Raw genomic sequence first — 5,941 nt, 5'->3', positions numbered from 1 at the left:
TGTGTGTGTGTGTGTGTGTGTGTGTGTGCGTGCGTGTGTGTGTGTGTCCCTTGACTGGAGTGTGGAGATTAGGGGAGAACTTGTGGAAGTTGTTTCTCTCCTACCACAAAAGTTCTGAGGATCAAACTTACCAACTAAACCATCTTGCTGGCCCTGTAACACACTTTTAAGTTAAGAAGCATACATTATTTATCCCTAATGCTACCACATACTAGGAGAGTAAATAGAGTGTTCTATTTTCACAGGGAAGCAAACAACAACAAAATCCATGTTACTTACTTTAAGGTGCTATTTACATCTACCACAGTCTGAAACCACAGGGTACTCCACGGTGCGTCTTGCGTTTAACAAAGGCGCCACCATTCTTACTGCTGTGAAGTTTTCTGTTTGCCTATGAAAACACTGACGACTTTGATCCTCTCCCATTGATGAATGCTGGGACTGCCGCCAATGTCTGCCTATTTAAAGACAGTCTCTGACCAGATTGGTACACACAGCCTGGGATACTTTTCCCAGCATAGCACAGCTACATCATGGAATGGCGCACACCTGGACCTTCCTGGCTGATGATGTTACTGTTTTGGCTGTGTGTGGAACTGTTTCTACACTTCTCAGACAGTCCCCGCCGGTGACCTATGACAGGTCTTTGACAGGCGTTTATTGTGCATTGGTTGGACACCTTCCCCGTGTCTATTGGTCTTTCTAATTTTATTCTGCCTGAATATCCTGGACAGAAGCAAAAGCAGATAAGGCAGTGAAACCGAAGCCGCTCTGGAAGTAGCATCAGCCCAGTGGAGACTGGTGGGTTTAGTCTTTGAACACACTCAGGACCATTCATTTGCGTGCGGTGGTGGCAGGCTGCAGCGCCAAGGCCCTGGGACCACAGTCCGCAGCACCCGAAAGCTGCGCGCCTTTGCCCAGATTCACCGGCTGAACGCTGGGACCTCCATCGGCTGCAGTACAAGGCTCAGGGCGGGCACAGCGCTCTTCCCGCTCACTGTCAGCCTGGACGACAGGAACTCATCCACGCCTGAGGTCCGGGAGGCGGGTTCAGACCTCGAGCGGAGCCGGGAGGAGCGGGCGCGTGGGCAGAGCGCGGGAGGAGGGCGCAAGTAATTGCCCCGGAGTAACTGCGGTGTTTAGCTGAGCCGCGGGAGCCGCAATTCCCAGCCCTCAGGCAGGCGGACAGCGGGGAGTGGGGGACTGTGGGCCACAGTCCTGAAAGGCTGGGGGTGGCCAGGAATTCCAGAGGGCCCCAACTCCCAGTACAGCACCCAGTGGTGTCCCCACTGGTCAGGCGAAGCAAAGGCTGCCTGGGGAAGGGGTGGAGAGTGGACTCTGCCTGGCGTCCCCAGGCTGGACGGACTGCAGTGGGTGGGCTTTGTCCAGTTCCTTGAACGGAGGGGTGGATGTTAACTGAGTGGAGGGCTGTGACAATGGCTGTCTTGACGTCTTCTTTTGGGGTGTTTGGGTGGAAATTCTAGGAAAACTTGAAAGTTGCTCTCTGACCTGGATCCCGTCTCCCTCCCCAGACTGACAAGGACAAGCTTGCCCTGTTGGAGAGAACTCCTACTTAGTTTAGGATGAAGAGGGCAGAAGGTGCTTGTACTAGGGATGGGACTTCAGGGAAGGATAGGGCCTCAGAGGGGAGGGTACCCGGGTAGGTCTTGTGTGCTGTTGGTGTTCAGCCAGTCACATCCCTCCCTCTCCTACCTTAGAGGTCCAGTCCTAGTGCAAGTCCTGGACATCTACAGGGTGTTCATGGAATATCTGCTCAGCCAGTGCTGTGGAGCAGAAGGACCCAGAGCCTGTAGCCTACCACTGGGTGACCAGCTGGCAACTGTGAGCAACAGCGGTGGAGACTACCAACCTGGGGCAGGGACAGGGAACTCAGGGCAGTTTGCTTTCCCCCCCCCCAGATCATCTTATAGCAGGCTCTATGTACAACAGTGATGCTGGGTTAGCTGTTGACTATTGCCCCCCACATGGGTGTGGTTAGACCTGGTGGGCAGTAGAGGGTGTCAGGAGAAGGCTGACTTAGAGGTCTGCTTCCCCAGGGATAGACCAGGTCTTCAGTGCATCTGAACGCTAGTGTGCTCTCGTTGTTTCTTTCTGACCCCTCCTTCTACTTATGGCCTGATTAGGTTCTCCTTAGGGAGAACCTCTTGGCTCTTTTTCTTCTGCCAGTTGTGAGGAATGAGTCAGGGAGGAGCCAGGGTCTTTCTGACCATGTGGCTTCTCTTGTAAGCACTGACATTTATCTCTCTACCAGCCTTCTTCATGCAGAACATGTACTGGCTAGAGTCTAACTTCTGGGTTCTTGGTGGTCTCTGTGATGAAGGGGGTGAGTAACTTACCAGCTCATGGGTACATTTTAGAGGAGTTCATTCATTCCCTGGGTCCTGACTGACCTTGAAGTGCAAGGGCCAAACAGTGGCTGTCCTCTTAAGCTCTTTATCCTCTTTGCCTTTGGCCTCATATCTGTTACTAAACAGGCCAGTTCCCTCAGTCTTGAGGAGGAAGAAGTGGGAGTTTTTTGATTTCATAGAAAGGTTGACCTCAAATTCAGTATGTAGCTGAGAATGATCTTGAACTCTGGATCTTTCTGCCTCCACCTTCCAAGTGCTTGGATTATGTGCCTCCGTGCCCAGCCAGAGTGATGACTTAAGCCTCGTGTGGTGGTGCACGCCTTTAATCCCAGCACTTGGCAGAGGCAGGCGGATTTCTGTGAGTTCAAGGCCAGCCTGGTCTACATAGTGAGTCCCAGGCAAGCTGGGGGCTACAGGGAGGCTCTGTCTCAAAAAAAAAAAAGTGATCATTTAAAACACTTAAAGACCGGGTTTGAATACCAGCACCCACATGGCAGCTAACAACTATCCGTAACTCCAGTCCCAGGGGATCCGACAGCCTCTTCTGACCTCCACGGGCATTGCATAACACACTTGCGCTTAACTACATGCAGGCAATACACGCATACACATAAAATAAAAATAATAAATAAAAAAATTTAAAAAGACTTAAAAACAAGCAGATACTTGATAAATTCTGATTCATACAGGATTGGTGTCCCAAGTAGTCACAAGCCTACCACAATCAGTATAAAATACAAGCAATTATTTTGATAAAACGTAATCCTTGCTCATTAAGCCAGCTTTTTGTGAAAGTTACAAAGAGCAGATCATTATTTTAAATAAATTCTTCAGGCAGTTATTGTGACTTATGCCTGTCATCCTAAGCACTTGGGAGGCTGACAGGAGGATCACCGTGAACTGAAGGCCTGGGTTACATGTAGTGAAAACCTTGTCCCCACCCAAAAAGTGCTGGAGATCTTAACAGACAGCCTAAGAGGGTGAGTTCCAACCTCCACTGGTGTAGTGGCAGACCTCCAGAGAATGCTGGGTTCTGGCCTCCCTCTGGCATAGGGGCTGAGAACACAGGGTACTGCCGGAGAGCACCTGGACCCTGCCTCCATGTGGTGGTGAGCTTCCCCTAACTGTGCCATATCCATCCCCCTACCTGGGAATTTGGGAGGCCCCTCCCAAGGCCCCAGGGCAGACCTGGCTTTGATAGGCTAAGGCTGAGATTCTAGCAGACAGCCTGAGGGGGTGGGCTCAGACCTCCATCAGTATAGCAGCTGTGATCTCAGCAGAACACCAAAGAGTGCTGGGTTCTGGCCTCCCTCTGGCATAGGGGCTGAGAACACAGTAGACCATCTGAGAGTCCCAAAATCGCCCCCTCTTAGGGAATTTCTCAAATTTTCTCTGAGTTTCTGCTAATAGGGGTCCAAACCTTAGAAAGAAGCCTGAGTGTACCTGACTAGAACCTGACTTGGGCTTCTGTGGGTGCTCCTGAATAGCTGATCTGAAGCCATCAGTGCCCTCCAAAATAAAACCTGAGAGAACCTGAAACCTGTACCAACCAGCTTTACATAACTGATAAGGAAAGGACCTAGGCACCCCGATAATACAAAGAGAAGCATATTTCAACTTAATTCTCATATCATAAATAAGAATCATAAATCCTTCTCTTCCCTTCCATCTTTCCCTTCATGGACATCTTTCCCTTCCCGAGGGAAAGGTGCCCCGTGTGAAATAAATCTATGTCCCACTGAGAATTCCATCTGAGCCTCCATGCCTCATCCATCCGCTCGTCTGCGCTGCTCGCTCCCGCCCATTCTCTACCTATCAAACATGATCAAGGAATTCAACGAATTTAAAGAACACACGAACAAACAAATCAAAGAACTAAAAGAAGATAGGGATAAACTTCTGAATGAATTCACAAAAGAGATAGAAACATTGAAAAACTCAGGCAGAAATGAAGAAGGAAGTGTAAAACTCAAGCCAACTTGAAACAACAGGGGAAAGCCTGTTTGAAATGGAAAGCAGAATATCAACACTGGAGGATAAAGTTGAATTGGACCACTCCAGCAAAGATACTGAAAAATTTAAAAAACACAGGAATGGAATATGCAAGAGATATGGGATACCATGAAAAGACCAAATCTACAGATCACAGGACTAGAGGAAGGAGAAGAACTTCAGGTTAATGGTATTGACCAGATCTTAAACAGGATTGTAAAAGAGAATTTCCCAAAATTAAGGAAACACATCCCCATACAAATATAGGAAGCACACCAAATAGAAAACACACAGGACCAGAAAATAAACTCTCCACAGCATATCATAGTAAAAACACTAAATGTACGAAACAAAGAGACAATACTGAAAGCTTCAAAAGAGAAACAACAAGTAATATGTAAAGGAAAACCCATTAGGATTACAGCTGACTTATCAATGCAAACTATGAAAGCCAGAAGAGCCTGGATCAAGGTATTTCCAGTTCTACATGACAATAGATGCCAGCCCAGAATACTTGAAGTAAAAATGTCTATTATACTTGAAGGGGAAAGAAAAACCTTCCATGACACAAATAGCATGAAAGAATACAGGTCCACAAAACCAGCCCTTCAAAGAATACCTGAGGCAATACAGACAGAGGAGAGAGAAACAACTATATCCCAACCAAAGAAAATAAATAAAGGTATAATTGAGGAAACACAAAATTAGGCAGAGAACACAAACAGAAATCAAAGTGATGGCAACCAATACACATCTTTCAATAATAACCTTAAACATCAATGGATTGAACTCCCCAGTCAAAAGACATAGGCTAAGTGAATGGATTAAGAAACAAAATCCAGCCGTGCATGGTGGCACATGCCTGTAGTCCCAGCACTTGGGAGGCAGAGGCAGGCAGATCTCTTTGGGAGTTCAAGGCCAGCCTGGTCTACTCAAAGGCAGCCAGAGAGACCTTGTCTCAAAAAAAAGAAAGAAAAAAAAAAAAAAAAAAAAAAAAAAAAAAGAAAGAAAGAAAGAAAGAAAATCCATCTCTTTGCTGTCAGCAAGAAACCCATTTCACCTTCAAGGACAGGTGCTACCTTAAGGTAAAAGGATGGAAAAGAATATTCCAAGCAAATGGCACTAAGAAATAAGCAGGGGTTTCAATTTTAATATCTGACAAAATAGACTTCAAAGTAAAACTAATCAGAAGAGATAAGGAGGGTCATTTCATTCTGATCAAAGGGACAATTAGCCAAGAAGATAATACAATCCTTAACATATATGCACCAAACTCTGGTGCACCAAAATTCATAAAAACAAAACATTACAGGACTTTAAGACACAGATTAACCCCAACTCAGTAATAGTAGGGGACTTTAATACCCCACTGTCTCCATTAGACAGGTCAACTGGATAAAGAATAAACAGAGAGATGTCTGAATTCAATGATACCATACATCAACTCAACCTAATAGACATCTTTCGAATATTCCACCCAAGCACCAAAGAATACACTTTCTACTCAGCACCCCATGGAACTTTCTCAAAAATTGACCACATACTGGGCCACAAAACAAACCTCAACAAATACAAAAATA

The sequence above is a fragment of the Nannospalax galili genome, unplaced genomic scaffold (assembly GCF_000622305.1).
Source record: "Nannospalax galili isolate Female #2095 unplaced genomic scaffold, S.galili_v1.0 scaffold1138, whole genome shotgun sequence".
Lineage (NCBI taxonomy): Eukaryota > Metazoa > Chordata > Mammalia > Rodentia > Spalacidae > Nannospalax > Nannospalax galili.
This window is presented reverse-complemented; position numbering follows the sequence as displayed.